Source organism: Anastrepha ludens, chromosome 2, assembly GCF_028408465.1.
Source record: "Anastrepha ludens isolate Willacy chromosome 2, idAnaLude1.1, whole genome shotgun sequence".
NCBI classification, from domain to species: domain Eukaryota; kingdom Metazoa; phylum Arthropoda; class Insecta; order Diptera; family Tephritidae; genus Anastrepha; species Anastrepha ludens.
Window position 1 is genome coordinate 81,805,992 of NC_071498.1, and position 23,546 is coordinate 81,829,537.

Genomic DNA, 23,546 nt, shown 5'->3' on the forward strand with positions numbered 1-23,546 from the left:
TTTAGTAATAATTTTTCTTCTTTCAAAATTTTTTCTTACTGGTTTATGCAACTCTTTTGCTATTTTAAAATCATTATTTTTAGTATCAATAAATTCATCTTTATCCATTTCAAAAATATTTAAAATTTATTTTAATTAAATAACAATGATATCAGATAAAGTTTTAAAAGAATATATTAAAACACAAAAAGACTTAAAAAATAAACTTCAACAATTTAATTTAAACAAAGTAATAAAACAAGAAAAAATTAATGAAGATCTTCAAGCAATTATTCAACCATTAAATCAATCAGTTATTAATGTTCACAATTTAAATGATAGCTTTAAAAATTTAATAGTAGATTTAAATCAATCATATAAAAAAACAATAGATGGACATTCACAAAGTGAATATGTTTCAACGGAGTCGAAACCGTTTGACAATAATATGAATTTACAAACTAATGAATTTAACGAAAAGCAACTATCACCAATTAGAAAAACAAACAGACTAAAATTAGTTGAAAGTACACCAACAACTAGCACATGTTCACGAAGCGAACAGTTAACTCCATCAACATCAAAAGACGCTCTTTTGCGTAGTGCAAATGAAACGTTATCTACACCAGTACAATTTATTTCAGAAAAAATTGGAAATATGGCAATGAAATATTTAAATTTAAATAATTCTGATATGAAATTATGTGACAATATTTTTGGTCTAAGATCTGAAGATGGAAAAGATTTATGGATTGGTAATACTGAAGTAAAAATTAGTAATAATGATATTATTTTAAGTAATAAAACTTATAATGGAACAAAAGGGTTATGGGAATTAATAACTTTAAAAGAACCATCAACAGCTGTAACAAATAATGATTTACAAAATTATGAAGAAATTATATTATCAACATATGCTTACATGCAAAATAATGACAAAAGTTCTAAACGTATTAAATCTAGCGTTGGAAATAAATATATGAATTTTATTAGACCAATATTGATTAAAAATAAAATTATAAAAGAAAAAGTAGGATCTGGTTTAAATTCAAAAAATAATCTTTCAAAATCATTACAAAATTTTAAAATTAAAACTAGTTTACCTACTGAATATGTTCGTTTTGCGAATCGTTCACAATGTGAACGTGTTTATTGGAATGATATTAATGAATTAAAAGATAGATTAAATTTGTTGATAGGCGAGTATAATGCAGGAAATGATAGTCCAGAAATACATAATGAAATTATGAATATTATTGAGGAACTAAGAGAAGAAAATATGTTGACTCTGTCAACGGTTTCCGAAGGAAACGTATTAACTGTTTAATTAAATTACATATAAATTTAAATAAATTAAAAATTTTTTTTTTCTAATAAATGGGAATTGATAAGTTTGGACAAAAATCTTTTTCAGAAATAAATTCATCTAATGAATATTCTCTTAATAGAATAATATCACTAGAAAATGAAGTTGAAGAAATTCGTTCAAATAGTGATCAAATGAGAGAGATTATTAGTAAATTAATGGAATTAAATCAACTACTTCAAAAAGAAGTTGAAAAACAAGAAAAAGATAATGTGGTAGCTTTTGGTGTTGTATATAAAGAAATAGAACAATTAGAAAATAATTTAAATCAAGATATTATTAACATAACTAAACAAGTAGATTTTATAGAAACAAATACTGAAAATTTTAAAAACAGTTTAGAAAAACAATTGGATAGTTATTCGGAAAAACAAATTTTAATTGATAATTATCTTAAAGATTTAGTTTTACAAAATAAAGACAATATTAATCAAAATAATATTACTAAACAAAATGATGAAACTAATAATAAGATTGATAAAAGTATTCAAGTAGATGAATATATAAAACAATTAAATATTCAAGAAAGTGAAACAGATATTCAAGAAAGTAAACTACAAATTGAAACAAATATAATTCAAAAATAATTTAAAAAATTCATACATATATAAATGATAAACAAAAATAATAAATCAAAATAAAAATTCAAATATTCAACATCGTTGAAATATGTTCACATCATATTTCATTTGAAATTAAAAAAAAAAACTTAATCTAATATAATTAATAATTTAATGTATAGTAAATAGGAGGGGTTCGTTTTAGTTACCTACATTTCCTATTTCATAATGTCCCCAGGGTAATTTGTAAGTCTTATTTAACTTATCGTTATCATTATTATTCAACTTTTTATTGAAATAAAACTTATCATCATAGGGTGACAATCCTATTTTATTCTCTTCTGTAGTATATAGTTTATTATCATATGATCTAATATTATGAACAGTTTCATTTTTATTTTTTAAATTAATTAAACAATTCTTATAATCTTCAATTGTTAACTTTTTAATATTATTTTTCTTTATTCCTTTACAAACTTTTTTATCACAAACATCGGTCTTAAATGCATACATTTTACTTCTAAGTCCACAAAATTCTCTAATTGGTATTCCATTATATTCATCTTTAAATTTTCCTGGTACTTTTTTATTAATATTAGATTTTAAATCTTCAATTGGAAAATTATCTATATAATCACTGGTATCATAATTATCTAGATCATCTTTCATTTCAGAATAAATATCAAAATCATCATCAATATGTTTACCTTCAAAATAAAGAATAAATGAATCAGTATCTGTTCCTAATAATTTCATTCTATTACCATATTTAGTTTTAAGTTGTACATACATTTTAAACATTAATAATTTTGATAAATCTAAAATATTTTGACCTCCAAAGATAGGTTTATTTAATTTAATATTTGTATTTTTACCAAACACTACACACATATTATGATCTATTATTTTTCTTGATTGATATGTATTTCTACTTATTAGTTTTCTCATAATTTTTTCAGTTTTAACTATTCTAACATTAAGTCTATTTCTAACATTTTCCATTTGCTTACCATATACACTATTATTCATAAGTTTGAAAAAATCTTTTTCAAAATCGTTTTTAGCTTCTTTTCTAAGTGTTGTATTTTTTTCAATATAATTTTTTAACCATGCTTCTTGTCTACATTTAATACCTCTATGAATTTTAGTTAAAATTACACCATTATTTAAATATTCTTTTAATAATCTTATATCAATTATATAATTTTTCTTTGGTAACAACGTACACATTAATTTTTTAATTTTATCATTTGGTTTACTACCAATCCCTTTATTAATTAAGTCTGTTTGATTTGGTGATAAATCTTCAAATTGTGGAACATAATGATGAGGTGCTGGAGCATAATCATTATAAAAGTTGTGTAATTCCGGAGGAATACTTATATCAACTTCTAATGTATATCCAATATTATTATCATCAAAATCTTTATTTAAAATATTATCAACATTACAAAAATATTTAATTTCATCTTCATTTAACCATTCATGATTACCAACACTTAATTTTTGTGACATGGCCCATCCATATAAATTATTTGCATCTAAATATAAAATATAACTTGTTAATTTTTTAGAATCGTATATACCTTTAAGAGAAGCTTCCTCTTTACTTAATTTATAAACTTGTTCTACAATATCAGCATGTTCCTTTCGGTAACCGTTGACATGGTCAATATGTTCACTCTGTGAACCGTTTCCTTCGGAAATGTAATAATAACAATTATTAGCTTTAGCATAGTTATGTGCAATTTGTGATATTCCACCTCTAGTTCCACTTTCATAAAATTCATACATATCTTGATCTGTTAATAATTCTAATTTTTGTTTGGTTAATTTTAAAGCAGATGAATTACTTAAATGTGGTGAACTTATATAATGTATAGGATCTAAATTATAATTTTTAAAACATTCTTTTCTAAAATTATCAAATACATCACTTAAAAGTATAACATCTAATTTCAAATACCAGTTATGATAGTCTCTAAATGTTTTACAATTAAAATGTTTCCAAAATTTATTTGCAAATTTATAATCGTTAATATTAATATTTCCATTTAATGATGAATTAAAATTTTCAAGATTTGGAAATTCTGTTATACTTAATTTTTTATAATCATCAATAAATTCATATGGATATACACCTTTTCTAAGTAAATAACATTTATTTTTTAATGATAGATTTTTAAAAATATTATTAAAGTTTTCTAAATGATCAAAATTAATAGGTTTTATATTTTTAGTATTACAAACTGAACAAATACTACAAGCATATATTTTATTCTCAGTATTTTTACTAACTTTATAAGATACATAATCCATTTTTCTTATTTTCTTACATGTTACACAATATATATCATTAACATCTAATAAATTTTTAACAGCTTTATCTAATGAAGTATTTATAAATTCCATTGAATCTATAAATCTTAATTCTATTTTTTCGACAACTGTATATAATTCTAAATCTGTTGAATTACAATTACGACAAGTGTTTCTTGTCTTTAAATTATATTGATATTTACATTTTTCATTTTTACATTTTAAATATTTAGTTTCACCTACAATAACTGGTTTTTTAATTTGTTTAAATTTTTCAGTACTCGTTGCTAGAACACTAGTTTCAGTTTCAGGATGAAATTCATCTAAATATTTTAGAAATAATTTTGAATCATAACCTTTTAAATTATGAATAATAATTGGTAAAAATTTTGGCATCTTTAACTTTAGATTACATTTATTACATAAAGCCATTCTATATTTACCAGTTGTATGGTCATGATCCCAACATTTTTTATTTTCTTCAGAAAATGGAATATCACAAATTTCACAATTGTTAGTATTATCAAACTTTAATATCGATTCTTTATCCTGAATTATATTATTCAATTTTCTTACTTCATAATAATCTTTAGCATATTTTATTAAATTATCTAAGAATGATTTCAATAGCACTTTTCTATTAGAAGTATTCTTTGAAATATATTGTTTGTTATAAGTGTTATAAATACCATAACTATTTGGAATGTGTTCATGAAGTAATATTGTATTTTTACATTTGTCAGATTTTTTTTTATTAATTTTTTCCAAAGTACATTCAAAATCAGCATATAAAGTATATGGATGAAATAATTCTGCACCATTAGATTTATATTTTAAAATATTTTCACCCTCTTTAGGTAACTTTATATTTTGTATTATATTATTATCATCTTTTAATAAATAACATGTTTTTATATGTTCTTCTAATTTATCAGATTTTTCAAAATGTTTAAAACATTTATTACAAATATGTAGATGCTTATCATATTTGTGAATTTTACCACTTAAAAATCCAGATAAATTTTTAATTAATACAAAATGAGATTTGTAATTTTCTTTAGTAATATTTTCTTCTATATATAAAATATTAATATGTTTTCTGAACAATCCATTAACTAAAGAACCAAAAGAATTACTTTTATATATTAATTGAATTTGTTCAGTTGTATCATTTTCTTCTGAATCAAAATGATAAAAATTCATGGTAATATTAAAATAATCTTCTAATTTTTTAACATTTTCTTTACTAACTATAAATGGAAATTCTAAATTTAGATTTTTAAATTTATCATCATTTTCTAAATCTTCAAGATATTTTTTATATTTTGTTGGTCTTTCTGGATGAATTTTTAACACATCTTGATAAATAGAATATAAGATACAATATAAAATACATTTATTATCAGTATTTTTAATATTAACACAATTTCTATTAGTAAATGGAATATATGATCCAGCAAGAATTTGAGACTTATCTCTACTAATATGTGTTTTTACTATTCTAACAAAGCTAGTAGCAGATTTTATTGTACATTTTTCTGAGAATTTATTATTTATTTCCTCTATCATTAAATAAAATTCTTTTGTATAGTTTAATTTATTAACATAATGTATTTCTGATCTATACCAATATTCATATTCTTCAATTTCATTAGTTTTTTTATTAATAGTCGTAAGAATTACCGCTGTTCCTAAAGACACTTTAAAATTACTATATTTTTTAAAACCTTTGAAAAAATATTTGAAACAATTTCTTTTTATTAATTCTAAATGCTTTTCAATATCAAATTCTTCATTATTTGTAAACTCTAAATCAGCAACCATATTGTTAAAACATGAACCATTTAATTGTTTTTCTTGAATATCAATAATATCAAAATCATAATCATCAAAATTTTGAAATATATTTTGAATAACATCATTATTATGCTTTTCTATTAAAACACTTATTATGTTTAATAAACTATTTTTATTTTTATTGTACCAATATTTTGGCAATTGAAAAATATGTTTATTTGCTCTAATATATTTTTTTTAAATTTTTTAAATTTTTAGATTTCAATTCTTTAATATTAAATGGATTCATTTTTATTTGGTTGATATTTTTACTTAATTTTTCCTTATTTATATAGAAACATTTTTTTTAAATAAATTAACTTCTCGTCTTTATACAATATAAAATTATAATACTTTAAAGTGTGATGTAAATACCAATTAATTTTATTAAACTTAATTGGATATTAATTTTTATCATTAATTTTTTCATTATTTTCTTTATTATTAATAAATTTAATATGAAATTGAGATTTAAAATGACGTTGTTTATTTGATAAAGTATAATTTACACCACATTCACACTCTATTTTTTTATTTCTACTTGGTAATGTGTTACGATATGCAAATTTTTGATTGTAACATTTTTTACAATACCCCTTATTCAAATTAGAAATATTTGTTTCTTCCAAACATGAAAAACATATTTTTTTACTATTTATAATAGATAAACATATTTTTTCACCATTTACTATTTTATGATATAATCTTTGTTGTTGTTGTATTATTTCACCCATTGTTTCCAATTTATTAACAAATATTTTTTTTAAATTTTATATCAATTTACATTTCTAATATTTAATCTTATACTAATTTTTTCTTTTCTAAAATCAATTAAATTATTATCCTGATCAACAATATAAATAGTTATATTTCTAATAGTATTTGTATTTACTGGATAGTATATTAAATTTTTAGGTATTTCATTTATTTTTTCACCAGGTTTATCATTGATAAAAAATTCATGAATAATATTTGTTTGTTTATTATTTTCATAACTACCTCCTACAATATTACATTTTATTCTAATAGAATTAACATTCATAATATTTACTGGTAAATCAGATGATACTAATGTATTAGGTTGAATAATTTGTTCACTAAATCCTAGTAATGAAGCTATGGAATTTTTTTGTGTAAAATCAATAATATAATCACTTTTAATTTCAACTTTTAATGTTGTCATATTTGGTTTAATAGTAATACCCTTTATTTTCTCTTTTATAAAATTGCTTATATCATTTATTTCATATGAACCAGTTGGGAATGTAATTATTTTGTTAACACTGTTAATTGTATGTAAATTATCTTGTGAATCATTTCCTTCGAAAATATGTTCACTTTGTGAACCAATGACAGAGTCAACATAATGTAAAATATTATTTTTTAATTTTTCAGATATGTTCGGTATAGAATTATAAGTAGAAAAATTAAGCAAACACATTTCAAAATCATGTTTAACTTCATTTGACTCTGTTGAAATATGTTTATTATCTAAAATTATTGGTTCATCAAAATTACATGAAATTATTGAAGTATTTCCATCTAATGATATAGTCGGCATTATTTAATTAAGTAAAAATTTTAAACATAGATGACCACAAATTATTTCATTTATTTCTTGATCAATATTATTATTAAAAATTACAGTATTTTCATTAGTTTTGAAATATTTTTCTATTAATATTGGTAATTTATTTATAGCAAAGGAATCATAGTAAAAAATATGATTATTATATTTTTTATATGCTACCCAGTGTGTACCATTACCATCATTATTATCTAAATTTATTATTCCACATTCTTTATCTTTTATCTTTTCTGGTAATCTATCTTTCATGAATACACCCCTAAAATTTGCTATATTAAATTTTCTAGCATATTTTTTTAAATCATAATTACTTAATGGTTTAATTGGAATTAATTCAAAATCAAATTTTTTTTAAGTAACATACCATTACCAGATTTTTTAAGTAACATACCATTACCAGATTTTATATTTTTTTCTTCTAATGCTTTATTATGACGTATTTTTTCTTCTAATAATTTATCGTTAGTTTTTTTATCATTATATGCTCTATATAATGTTGTTCCTGCAGTAACTGCAGCTCCTATTGCTGGAATAAGTGGTAATAGTGCTGGTAAAAATCCACCAATTTTTTCATTATTAAAACTTTGTAACTGAGACATAGATAATTTTAATATAAAAATTTTAAAAGTAGTTTTATTATTATCTAAATGTTTTTTTATTGAATTAATTTGTTTTCTAGTTAATGGTAAATATGTTTCATTCATTACACTTTCTTTAGTTCTTTGTAATTGAATTGGTTCTAATTTTATAGTAATATCTGTTTTATTTTTCATAGCATCATAAACTTGTTTTTGTTGATCCTCATTTAGAGATATTGGATATTTAATATATCGTCCACATTTTGGAATAAAATTAATTTCATTTTCATTTGTATTATGTTCACTTTGTGAACCGTTAACAGAGTCAACATTTATCAATTCTTCAGTTAATGAATTGTGAGTTGTTAAACCCATACCCATTTTTCTTTTAAATTTCATAGCATTAGTAGTTAAATATGCATTTACTTTTTCTGATAAACTAGCATCTTTTGCTGAAACTCTTGACCATGCTTTATCTTCTAAAATTTTATCAGCTTCATGTCTTTTCTTTATATCGTTACTTTTAGAATATGCAATATCATGTTCTTTAGCTGCTTCATCTAATTTATTAATTGGATGTATATCTTTTTCAAGTTTTAATTCAAGATTAGTACCAGGTCCTAAATAATTATATCCTGGAGAATGTAATTCAAATGGAAGATTATTTATAAGATTATTTATAATACCACTACCATAATATCGCACCATTTATTATAATAGAAAATGTGATGTATTTATTTATTTATTTGGATAATTATTAATCATGAACTGAAGGTAAACTTGAAATATCATCATCAACTTTTTTATTAATATTAGACAATTCGTTTTTATTTTTCTTATTTATTTTAGTTACATTCTTTAAAAGTTCCTCTGTTAAACTATTTGATTTAGTCTGTCGAGAATTGTATTCATTTGTCGAGAATTGTCGAGAATTGTCTTCTTTTGTCGAGAATTGTCGAGAATTGTCTTCATTTTTAGTGTTTTTGCCAATAATTTCAATACCAAGTAATTTAAGTCCATTATTAAGAGAATCGCGTGAAATATGATTTTGTTCGCAAAATTTTACTTTAGTTAATTTTAAAGTACTAGCTTGTTCTAAATAATTAATAGCTAAATTTCTTTCTCTAATTTGTTTAAGTTCTTTAGCATTTTTTGGAATATGAATATTTTTTGAATTTCTAAAACTTTTTGTTTTCCCTTGTAGTGATACAAGTGGTGAAACAGTTCTAGTAGAAGGGCTTGGACGATTGTATAAATTAGTTATATTCTTATACATTTTATTAATTTTAATTTATTTATAAAAAAATTTTTTAAAATAATTATATTTTTCTTAGTGTTTCAATATAAAAAAATATTAAAAATTTTTATTATAATAAATGTCGAATATACATACAATTGAAGAATTTAAAACAAATACTGATGTGCCTATCTTGAAATTAAGAGGATCTAGTATAAAACTATTAAATAAAGAAGAAATAGAAAAAGAGGTTAAACAAACACAAGAATTTATTAGGCAACATAAATCTCAGTTTAATAATAGAAGTGGTTTTGTTCAATGTTTAAATGATGCACTTAAAAATAATGATCATGTATGGCATGAATATGCTGTTTGTATTATGAAAAGTGTTAAAAATATTAAAGATTATAATATTGAATTACATTCAGAATCAAATAAAATATTAGTAAATGAATTATTAAATGAGAAAGCTATATTAGAATTTAGTTTAATGAGTTATGAAGAAATTATTGGCAAATTAAATGATGATATGTATGAGTTACAAGTAAATTATGATATTCTTGAATCAGAACATAATAACCTTATAAATAGCATTGAAAATAAAAACGCTGCATTAGCTGAAAAATATAAGAACAATTTTATTAAAAGACAAAAAGCTATTGAAGAATCTAAAACAATGAAGATTGGACTAGTAAATAAAAAAATTACAACACAAAAACTCAATGATTTATTGAAAAGTGTAAGTAAAATGAAATAAAAAAAAAAATATTGTTAATAAATGAATACTTGTGTTAATATTATTCCATATCAAAATGATTGTATATCACAGTTATACATAATTGATGCTAATAATAAATATAATGGAGGATGTAGATGTGTCATAATGGATCCGTCTTTATTAAAATTAATTTCTATTGTAATTTTTATTGTAATTGCAATTCTTATATTTTATGCAATATATTTAGATATACAAAAAAAGGTAATTGAAAATGAATGTAAAAAGATTAACAAAAAAAAAAATATTAAAAATATTTAGGATTTTTTCTATTGCATTAAATGAATAATTGTAAAAACAATTTTGATAAAAATAATCAATTATCAAAAATAGATTTTATTATTTCAAATGGAATAGATAAAATAATGCAAAATGAATACATTTCAATGGTACTAATTATTATTCTATTAATAATGTTTTTTTATAATTTGATAAGACAATTAAATACAAGACTACAATTATTTTAAACATAGGTTTCGACCTAGTCAAAACATATTAGTAAATTTTTAATAATATTTTTTAGTTAAATAAATGAAAGAAGAAAAAGGTATCGAATCTTATGACTTTTATGAACATTTGCCATCTAATTCTACACTATTAAATGAATATGGAAGACCAATAGAAATAAATATTAATAATCAAGACATTAAAACGTTACCATCAAAAAGTTTACTTAATATTAGAGGTCAAATTATTGCTAAAGATAAAGATGGTAAAATATTAGATAAACTTAATCCTGATAAAATAAATTTTGTGAATAATGGTATAATAAATCTGTTTAGTAAAATTACATATTTTATTAATTCAGTTGAAATTGATAAAATTGAAAATCCTGGAATAACAACAACAATTAAAGGCTTAGCATCATTTTCTAATGATTTATCATTAAATAATGCTGGTTGGCAAATTGTAAATAAAGGTAGTGTTTGTAATAAGAAAGGTTATTTTTCTGTTAGCATTCCATTATGTATATTAATTGGGTTTTTTGATGATTACAAAAATTTCATTTTTAGAATTAATCAAAAATTAGAATTAATAAGATCAAATGATGATACAAATTGTTTAATTATTGATAATAGTTTAAGTGATCATACTTTTTCTATTGATATTAATCAAATTATATGGAGAATGCCTCATGTTAAATTTTCAGTTGAAGTTGATCATGAAATTAATAAAAAAATTTCAAATAATACAAACTTTCAAATGTATTTTAGAAATTGGAGATACTATTGTACTACTGCAATTCCAGCTGTAAAGACTTATACCTGGAATATAACATCATCTAGTGCTAAACCTAGATATTTTCTTATTGCATTTCAAACATCAAGAAATCAGAATAATTATGAAGACAATAGTAAATTTGACCATTGTAATTTAGAAAATGTTGTAGTTAAATTAAATACAAATAGATATCCAAACTATGATATGCAACTATCTATTAATCAAAATAAATTTGATACATTATATAATATGTTTCTAGATTTTAAAAATTCATATTATGGTTCTAGTATAAATAATTTACCAATAGTTAATTGTGATACATTTTTAAAAGAATATCCAATAATATGCATTGATACATCTAAACAGAATGAGGTAATTAAAGAGGCTGCTATTGATATTAAAATTGAATTTAAATGGACAGAAGATTTTCCATCAAATACAGTCATTCACTGTTTAATTATTAGTGATGATAGTTATTCATATAATCCACTAACAAATCAAGTAATGCATGTTTGACTTGTTTTTTTTTAATTTTTATAAAATTTAAATTAACTAAAAATTAATTGAAATAAATATGTAATTAATTATATTAATAGATTAAAAAAATTTGTCTAAAATTCTAAATTATGGATGGTCATTTAAAAATTACTAAATTAGATAATAAAATTAAATTAACTATTCAAAATTTTGATACTCATAAACCAATAAAAAGATTAAATGAAATATTTCCGAATATTATTAGAGCAATTATTTGTGGACCAAGTAATTGCGGAAAAACAAATGTATTATTAAATATATTATCAAAGATTTATTATTCTGATATAATAATTTGTTCAAAAACTTGCTATCAAGAAAAATATAAATTTTTAGAAGATATGATAATTCAATTCAATAAATTGTGTGTTAAAAATGATTTGGAATCTAAAGATATAAAATGTTTATCAATTCAATCTCTACCAACACCTGAAAATATTAAACCATATTCTGTAATAATATTTGACGATATCTCTACAGAACAACAAGATAATATTGCCAATTATTTTGCTTATGGTAGACACAATAACATTTCTTGTTTTTATTTATGTCAAACATATTCAAAAATACCTAAACAATTGATAAGAGATAATGCAAACTATATAATTTTATTTAAACAAGATAAGACTAATCTGAAACACATATTTAATGATCATTGTAATGATATTGATTATGATATTTTAAAAAATATGTGTATTCAATGTTGGAAAGAACAGTTTGGATTTTTAGTAATAGATAAAGAACAAGAAACAAATGATGGTAGATATAAAAAAATGTTTGAATTTTTCTTTACAATATAAAAAAATGTTTGAATTTTTGTTTGAATAAGATTTTTATTTTTTATTATATCCAGTTATTTTGGAAATCTTTATATTTTTCATTTTTTTCATCAAAAACTATATCTAATATTTTTCTATATTTATATAATCCATCAATGGTTATATCTAAATTTTGCAATTTTTGGTATTGTGTTACCAAAAAGCCTATATAACGTAATTTACAAGCATAGCTTTCGCTTATCTTAAATTTTTTATATATATCTTTCATAGTTGTATATTTACATTTTACACCAATTTTTTTATAACCTTTTTCTAATTGCAATTTTCTTGCATATTCTTCTAAAATTAATCCTATTGTACAATTTATATAAAAAGTATTTTTCTTATTTTGTAATAATAATTTATTAATTTTATATAATTTTGTAATATTATCATCAATACTATCTTTTTGTAAATTTTGTATAAATTCATTATCAATTTTAAAATCTAAACCAACTGGTTTAGATTGGTTTACACGTTTTGATTCCAATAATTCTTTTAAATCGATGAAATCAAATTCTCTTTTATCTTTCTTATAATTTTTTTTATCTTTTTTATCCATAAACATATTATCCAAAAAATTTTTATATTTTTCATTTTTTAATTTTAGGCCATTGCCTTCAAATATATATTTTTCTTTTAGTTGATTAAAAGAAGAAATACGTTTTTCTATACAAAAACTGGTGAAGGTTTCAAGATCTTTAAAAAATTTTTCCCCTTCTTCATCAAATCCATCCTTGCTTTCATCGAAATCCATACTTTCTTCTGAAACAAATAAATAAATTAATAAAAACTTAAAAAATTACAAAAAAAAAAACTTACCAGCCATAGTTATAAAATCTTTTTGTTTTGTTTTTTTTTTGCGTCCACCCTCTTCTAACGCTAAATACATACTGCACTTGTAACCATGTGTTGATGTATAAAAGCTTATCAAATATTATGCTTATCTTGCAGTTTGTGACTCGTATTCAACAGTATTTCATTTTTTTTTGGTTTGTGCTTATGCTTATTCTATTTATAGATTGTGAGCAATGTTGATAAGATCAGCATTGCTTGCTTTGCATACTACTCAGCTGTAATTACATTACTTCAGAATATGATGTTTAGATGAGTTGGTTAAGCAGTTGGAATTATAACAATAATTTTGTTGCAAGTTCAAATCTGACTCAAAGACTCTTGTTTTGAGGAGTTCGTCGTTTTTTTTGAAAGGTACTTTAAAAAATAAATGTATCCTTTTTTGTTTTTTTTTTTGAATAGATTACTTTAAATATTTTGTAATCAATATTTTAACATTTTTTCACTTAATAGACATCGACCCAACACAAAATTTTAACTGTACCAACCTAAATATTGATTACTAGTACATCAAAAATAGATATCTTTAATATCTTAAAAATATTAACTACGAGTAACAATAATTTAGGGTTGGACTCTTCGACCCACATCAAAATTTAAACGTTTATTTTGTGAGATAATATAAGCTAAAAAAATGAGTTAAATGTTAAAAAATGTTAAAATTTTGAGTAACTGTAAGTTAAAAAAATGAGTTAAATGGTAAAAATGTTAAATTTTTGAGTTAAAATGATAAAAATGTTAAAATTTTAACATTTTTGATATTGTCTTGTACCCTGGGATATACATACTACTGACATTTCATATCTATTGTGAATGAAAAATAATGAAACTTTTAAAGAGAAAAACAAGAAAGACAGAAAACAATCATTGCATATAGACATCTGCAATGGAGTGCGTGAAGATCAAAATTAAAATCTCTCAAAATCATGTTTATTATTCAGTAAAAAAATTATTCCTAAAAAAATTTGTTCGACCAATTTATGCACCCTGTATAGGCGTAGTTTCATTCTCCATAACAAAAAATAAAGAAAAACATATAGTGCTGTGATTTTTTCATAATGAACACTTCAATAGATTTTCTTACAGCTGTCAAACCCACAAATATATATATAAGGGGCTGTATAATGTTTTGCCTCGAGCTTTGAAGTTTGGAGCTTTTTGATTGCAATTTTTCGCATAGGCAAATCGTTTTGCACTTGACTGGATTACTCATTCTGACAACAATCAAAACATGACTGACAATGTGTTAATGTTGTGTTAAATATTGTTAAGGGTCTATCCCTTTTGCTAACGGGGCCTTAACCCCAAGGGTTTTCTTGCCCGAAAATGCTTCGTTATATCAATTGAACACTTCTTTTCAAACATTTTGTTATAATGAGTTTTCGTTTTATCAAAGCTCATTATATCGAGGTTTCTCTGTATCACAATTTTCAATTTTGAAAAAAATAATATTTTTCCAAGATTTCCTACGTAGCGATTTCATAATAAATATTTAGTACGTTTTATAAAAAGTCTGTACAGAGGCAAATGTTACAAAGCAAGGCAATGTTAACAAACTATGTTTTAACGAATTTCTATCGATTAATGATTAATTATATCTTATTTAAAGAAGTACTTGCTTTCTTGTTGACAATGCTTGGTTTTTCTTTTTTTATACAGATACATACTCGAATAGTAATTCGTGTTAACTGAGGAGCTATTATACATACATCCATATGTAATATTTCGATGGGAAGCTGCGAATGGTAGCTACGAGTCTTGAAGGTGTAGTGGAAGTGCAATTTTTGTATGGCACAAAAATCATTTCAAAATTCTTTATTTGACACAAAGCTTTTGGGAAGACGTGCATACACGTTTCTCAATCAGGTCCTGATGTTTTTGTAAACCGTCAACTGCTAAGGTTACTACTGAATGGTTTGACCGACAGTCGGTTCTACGTTACCGGAACGACCCGAATTTACTTTATATCCGACCAAGCACTCTCACTCCATGTTGAATGTTTTACTGCTGCAACAACAGCAACAACAACGCCTTTGCCTATTTCCTTAACAATTTCTAGCCCCATTTGTAAAATAGAAATTTTTTTAGCGGAAATTATTCACATTCTGTTACATTTGGCAACAAAGTCTTTGATTAATTATTGTGGAATGAATAATATTAAAATAAAATACATAAATAATTGGCGCATACATTTTTGTTAGGGGTTCGTTCGAGCTTCGCCTATTTGTGGCGTGCGTCTTAATGTTGTTCCACAAATTGAGGAACCTACAGCTTTAAGCCGATTCCGAACGGTAGATATTTTTCTTTGGAATAAATACACTCAGAGGTTTGTCATTGCCTTCCGAGGGGCGACCGCTATTAGAAAAAACGCTTTCTTTAATTTAATGTTTAATGTCCGGAGATTCGACCCTGTGCACTTCCCAACGGTAGGCACGCACCAACCCATCCGGCTGCGGCGTCCGAATATACATATATTGCTATATAAAAAAAACCAACGATTTCGAAAAAAATAAACATTTTTTATTTGCCCCAACCGTATCCACTAAATAACATAATAAGTTCTGATGTGATTTGATTAAAATGGTTTTTTTCCTTGATGAGTTTAAGGTTTTTGAAAAATTTTGAATTTACGGTCGGGCCAATAATTCGCCACCTACTTAATGGCTGTAGAACCTAAAATATCTTTCTTCAATATTCAATGGAGGTGCCAATACATAAGCTTAGCAGTATATTATCATAAGACGATACTTTCGATACATTAATAATTGCAATTTTGTTTTTAATTCTAGAATTAATATGTTTTTCAACATACAGTGTGCCATTTTAAATTATTATTAATGTGATATTTTTTGTTATTCTAATTTGCTGTTGTTATTTGCTTTTGTTTGTGTCTCTCTTTATTGTAAACAAAAATAACAAACAAGCATTTAAAATAGAAATAAAAGCGCACTTACAAATTGCAACGTTCACACGAACAAACTGAATTGGCAGAAGAATGCAACCGCAATCATAAACATTATAAAAAAACAGTACGACAACAATAACACATTACGAACTAAATATGTGCAGTTTATCTAATGACTTTATAATATTATAAGCACTCACGCTTACGACTTTAATGCACCTTTTTGCACTGTGTGTATGTGCATGGGTATGTATTTTGGATGGCGGTACGTACTATATTTGCAAAAATAAATAACAGCCAATAGCAACAAATAGCATTAACGATTTGTTTACATTTCGCAAAATTGCATCCGCGTCGAGCGGCGTCATTCAATGACGTATTCGCAACCACCACGAAATGCCGCGTATTTATTAGCCACTTACACTCTTGTATGTATGTGTATATGTATGTAGCACACGCAAAGAGTCAAGTTAGTTAGACTACGTAAGTGCAGTTTCTACCACAAGTAGTCATTGAGCGTTGGAGGCTCGTCGTTGAACAAGTTCACAACCAACCGAACGCAACTCCCCTTTCGCCTACCCCTTAATCTTTTATTGTGTGTGAATGCATGTGCACTTCCATAAGAGTACCTACTTATGTATAGTGCTTAATATGAAGCTGCGTATATTTGCCAGTCAATTAGATGAATAATCTACGCAACACTCTTTGTGGCGGGTAAACTAACGCAAAAAAATCAGAAGTGTACGCAATTGAAGAAAAAAATTAATACGTGGTAATAGGTAACACAATTGACACTGAAAAATCGATTAGGCTTGCAAATGAATTAATACTCATAATTGTAGATGCACTTCGACACTTACATCTCAATGTCATTCGGTGTTTGCTTGCCAGCTTTGTATGTATGTATGTCAATACCCGTTTTACAAAATTTATCATGAATTAAAATGTAGTAAATCTACATATATGCATCTAGTTAAATGCACTTTTTCATTCTTTTACAATTTTCCCAATTGCAATATTCTGCCGGCGAATTACACTATACAAGTTCAGATAAACGACGTAGTAGATACATATGTACGTACTTTGCCTAATTGAAGGTATAATAAGTAATTAATTCGTGAAAGTAATATAAGTACATTAGGGTGGGTCCATTGGTATAGAACGATATTTCTCGAAATTGTTCCTAGTAGATTCGGATTCCACAAAAAATTCTAAGAAAAAACGGTAATTAGAGCATAGTGGACTTTCTTTCGTAGAATTTTAAGTAGACCGCAAATCTGCTAGAAACCCTGGTGAAAAGAACTCAAAATGTTTGGCAACTTCAGACCCTTAACTGACTTTCAGGAAATTTAAAAGAATCAGCTGATTTTCTAACGTCATCTGCTATGTTGCGGCAGTTTGTTTGCTACAAAATTGGGATTGTGTTGGTGATGTAAGTAAAAATCAACGCAGCCAATACTAACATTGTTTCGTTGGCAACTAAACCATACATGAGAAAGTTTATTTTCCGGAACTCGTTTGAGTACTTGGCCGCACCGTCAATTCCTGACTAATGAAGAGCTGATAGGCGAAATGGCAGGCTCCCAGAAATAAGGTACCAAAAATAACTGACGAAAAAAGTTCAGTTTTACTTTAATGCTGCAATATACATTTTTTGCAGGAAAATATATTTAAATAATAGAGAAAAATAAAATTGAATAAAGTAAATATTAATGTTAGTACAAGGTTGATGTTTTAAGGTAATAAATTATATTGTAATACTGTTTTTTCAGCAAGAAAATATCACGGGTCGTGGATTCGTCTTTGATTTATGATATTTTACAAAAACAAAATTCAAAGCTATAAAAAATGAAAAGTCATTTTTGTTAATTTTTTTATCTTTTACAGATTTGTTGTTGTTACGCACTTTTTTTCTTACTTTTAGAAAGTCTAACATATTTTTACATAAGTACATCTTTATAATTATTTTAGTTTTTCTGTTTCACAATTTCAGTTAGATCTTAATTTTTGAATTTTTACTTATTTTAATTTATACTGCTTCGCTTACTTTTAGTGTATGTATGTATATACTTATGTATATGTAAGTAGGTGTATGTGATGGTGTCGAATCTGCAAATTGAGCATTTTTATTTAAAAAATTCCTATTTAATGTATCTCACGGGAAGGTTAAACAAAATTCACATTTTGACAGCGCTCTCACGAAATAAAGAGTTTCGCATCTTGTCATCTATGGTCTGCACAACGACTGATGTAAGCATATGTGTGAAATAAGCGGACAGAATTCTGCTGCCGAATGCCCGATGACGTGGCAGCCGAAGTTATTTTCACAATTTTGTTTTAGATGGGAAAACTATCTAATCTATCATTCTTGCTAGAAAAGATGTCGAAAAAAGTTACCCACCCTAATGCACATACTAATACATATAATACTAATTGTAGTGTTTTCTGCGGATCAATTTTTAACTCATGTATCGCATGAAAATTGGAAAATTGGCCGGATATGGAGATTGTGTGATAAAAACTAATCCCTTAATTGAAATTAATTTCCCTTCTCTCAATAGTTGTTAACTGTTGTTAACTCGCTCAAAGGTCGACAAAACGCTATCGTATTTAATGTTTTGCTATTTCAAACTTTAAAGCGCTTCAAGCACGTTAAGTAAAGCTGCCATTTGGCCAACTTTCCTACGTTACAGAACATTTCTATTGTGTTGTTGTTGTTAAGGTGGTTGAACACTTCTGAGCTGAAATGCACCTAATTAGTGACCAGCACCGTTTTACTACCACTATCTCGTGTGATGATGATTTTTTTATTTTTATTTTTTTTTTGTTTCCAAGTCAGATCCATTTAGTGAGGTACAGGTATATCAGCAAATCCTTTATCTCGATGGCTGAGATCTCCTTAATTTGCTGTAGGAAAGGCTTACCGAAGGATCGGAGTCATGCCCTGGCTAGTCCCGGACATTCACATAAAAAGTGGAAAAGACTTTCCTTCGCCCTTTGCGCTTGACAGCTTCTACAGATAGGATTGAAGGGTAGATTGAGTCTAGCTGCATGATCCCCTACTTTCCAATGTCCTGTAAGGGTTGCAGTGATGCGTGAAATGCTTGGCCGAGAACATCCTAGCAGGTCATTCGTCCTTTGGATTTTGTATGACGGCCATGTGTTTTTTGCTGTAATACATGTAGGTATTTGCTTCCATCTTCTTTCCGCTAAAGCATGATAGTGTGAAGCAATGGATGCTTTTAGTGTGTTCAGTGGGGTGGAGACTGCCACCGCCTCTGCTCTGTCTAGTGTCGAACCCTTTCTTGCTAGCTCATCCGCTATCTCATTGCCCCGTATGTTCCTATGACCGGGAACCCATATCCGAGTAATTTCAAGCCAATGGCTGAGCAGTTTTAGCTCCTCTCTACACTGTAGGACCAGTTTGGATGAAATGTAGTTGGAGTCTAAGGCCTTAATAGCTGCTTGACTATCTGAGAAGATAGCTATTCTTACACCAACTTCTTGTAGAGTTTTAGGGATTTGCATGCTTCTCTGATCGCTAACAGTTCTGCCTGGAACACGGTGGCATAATCAGGAAGACGAATTAATTGAGATAAGTTGAGTGGCTCCGAATGGAAACCAGCTCCCACACCGCAGTTCATCTTAGAACCATCGGAATAAATTTCGATATCGTGTCTTCCAATCACCTCTCCTTTGCTCAACTCGGTTCTCGGTGGAAAACGTACCGTAAAGCCTTTCTTGAAGTTGAAGTCGGGGATTGTGTAGTCTGATTCGTTTTTGAGCAGCGGGGGTCCCTATAGGAGGATCTTACTGTGACCGTACATTGAGCGCTTCAGTAGGACAGCTTAGTTTTGCTGTATTTCTTTTCTGTTGCAGACCACCAAACTAGTGCCGCATATGTTAGTATTGGCCTTACAATGGCTGTATAGGACCAGTTGGATAGTTTTGGTTGGGGACCCCATTTTTTCCCCAACATTCTCTTACACGTGTAAAGTGCTATATTCGCTTTCTTTCCCTGTACTCTACGTTGGACTTCCAGCTGAGTTTGGGGTCCAGGATAACCCCTAGGTATTTTACCTGTTTGGTTAGCGTGAGGCTGACGCCGTTTAGTTTTGGGAGATTAAAGTTTGGCACCTTGGTTTTCTTGGTGAATAGCATCAGTTCAGTTTTTCTCGGGTTTACACTTAAACCACAGTCCGTGGCCCAATTGCTGAGTAATACCAGAGCTCCTTCCATAATCTCACTGACTGTGGTTGGAAACATTCCTGAAACCATAAGCACTATGTCGTCCGCGTACGCCACTACTTTAATCCCCTTTCGGTTGAATTTGGTGAGGATGTTGCTGGCGACTAGTAACCACAGCAGAGGGGTTCGCCTGTTGACAGAGCATTTTATCGTGCTGCTGCCTTCCTCACCGATGATTATTCTAGTTTTGAGCATGTTCTCTATCCATTCGCTTTAAGGGTAACTAGTGAATAAAATTACACCGTTTGGAAATAAGTTATCTAGTGCCAAGTTTGCAATTGATTCCAATCCAACACTTATCAACAAAAAGTATGCATTTCGTAAATATTTTCCACAGAATATTGTTCAATAAACTGGATATCCATTCTAATCAACCACACTCCCATCTATACTTTCAATATTCGAGAGGAACTGACTGTTAAAAATTAAATAATACTATACATGGCACCGTCAGAATGAATCCATAACATCCGTTTCGCCAGAGCATGTGACTGACAGCTAAGTGGGTTGTGTATGAGCGTACAAATTATCGCAACGGAAAAAATACGAGCAAATCTCAATTTTTGCCATACGCGATTCAGTTGATTAATTTAATTTACTTATTTTCTTGGCTTTGGGATGAATTTTTTTTAACATACGTAGAACTTGTACCAATCGACGGTACGTAGATATATCTTTATGTGTGTGATAAAAATCCAATTCCATACGGAAGCAGACTTTTCAAGAGATAGTGTGGAGTAATATCCCTTTTTTTGCAATAACAGCCGCCAATACGAAAGCCAAAAATATTTTTAATAATAAGGTTATAAAAAAGTATACATTAATTATTCGCACAGTGAAGCAAAATCATTAGCTAAAGTTAAAGTAGCAATTGAAAGCAAAATCAATGTTACTAACAAGTCAAATTGATAAGAACAAAAAGTTGCCACAAGTGATTAGAGAATTTATTAATTTATTTCTAAGCTGAAAATAATAATAGTGTACCCCATAGATATGTATCGGGTGCTTCTTTTAGCTGCATGAGAACTGTTGATATCGATAACTATGGTTTGACAGCTGAGAACAGCAAACTGCGTTGACTTGAATTTATATATGTATATATGTTTGACGCGTACACCCTTTTTGGGTGTTTGGCCGAGCTGCTCCTCCTATTTGTGATGTGCATCTTGATGTTGTTCCACAAATGGAGAGACCTACAGTTTCAAGCCGAGGAGCTCTTTCATGGCAGAAATACACTCGGAGGTTTGGCATTGCCTGCCGAGGGGCGACCGCTATTAGAAAAATGTGTTTCTTAATTTTGGTGTTTCACCGAGATTCGAACCAACGTTCTCTCTTTGAATTCGGAATGGTAGTCACGCACCAACTCATCATTCATAGAGGGAGGTGTTGAAGCAGACGTCGAAATGTGGATTCGTCGTTGTTCAAAACTTCTTGGCCTTTGTCCAACGACTACGTGGAAAATTTTACGTAAGAATCTATAAAATAAAGCTCGTGCCAAATTTGAAGCCAAATAATGGCCATGGTTTGCGTCTCATTGTTGCTCATTGGGCTCATTTGGATTTATTATTCAGATTTATTGGAAGAATTAGTCAAAAATTGGACTGATCGAATGGACCATTTAACTTGTAACCGAGACAGACATATGCCGGATATCATACTCAAAAAATAAATGCTATGAAATTATTTACCAGATTGTATTAAAAAAATGCATACTGTCACTAATAAAATAAAAATAATTGTTTATGCCCGAGATAGGAATCCTTCCGATCGTCTTAAAACTAGCAATCAATATGAAACAAGCTACTTGTTACTTGAGATTCCAAAAACCCCAGATTGTTTTTACGGTTCGAAAAAGCGTGAAAAGCAAACAGGCTTACAAATTCAAATATTAGTGTGCACAAGCAATAATCGCCTAAGTCGTCTGAAGAAATAATTGAAATATTTAAGCTGCCGTACTCCACTAACAAAACTCGAGAAACACCTTTCTCTCTAACAATGTTTTTTTTTTTTTTTCTTTTTTTTTTTTTTTTTTTTAATGGAATGATAAAATCATTTTGACTCCAGAACCATGTGCAGATATATAAATTACAATAATATAATTTATTTTAATTTTTCTCGAAAGCATATTTTTCGACTTAGGCGGTTATTGCCTCTGTGCACAAAAATCTACATGATGATACACGACCGGTGACTATGTTCACGCATGCATTTTATGTTGTGCCTGCTTGTAGCTTATTTGTAAAGCTGTAACTAGGCCTTATGGCTCATACGCTACATCTAGGAGTTATCACACAACCAAAGGGCATACGGTACCCAGGATTGATCAAAATTGACCAAAGTATTGTAATTTCTTTGAAGTTTATATGTATCATACGAACAAGTGACACTAGTCACTTTGATAAAACGGACCAGTTTTGGAAGATTTTGTTTGTCAAAAAACGGTAAATTTCTAAAACAAAAACCTTTACTTTCGACTAAGAAACTGTACCCTGTAAAGCATAAACTGGCAAATTTAAATTGAATCACATTTTGTTTTAATGAAATTCAGTTTCTTTATTATTCTTCAATTTTTTGCTAATTTTTTTACTCTTGGTTTGATAACTCAAATTTAGTGCAATACGAGAAAAAAAATGTTTGGGAAATTTGTTGTCCTTAAAATTGCACAGAATACTGGAATTTCTAATATATTTTATATTTTTTCATTAATTTTTTTTATTTTTTATTCAA

General features: G+C 26.8%; 1 protein-coding gene across 3 annotated transcripts in view; it reads right to left on the reverse strand.

Moving 5' to 3' along the window:
* The window catches only part of LOC128871957 (progestin and adipoQ receptor family member 3), a 66,567-nt gene that overhangs the window by 13,414 nt on the left and 29,607 nt on the right, over positions 1-23,546 (reverse strand). The gene's annotated exons all lie outside the window — the stretch shown is intronic.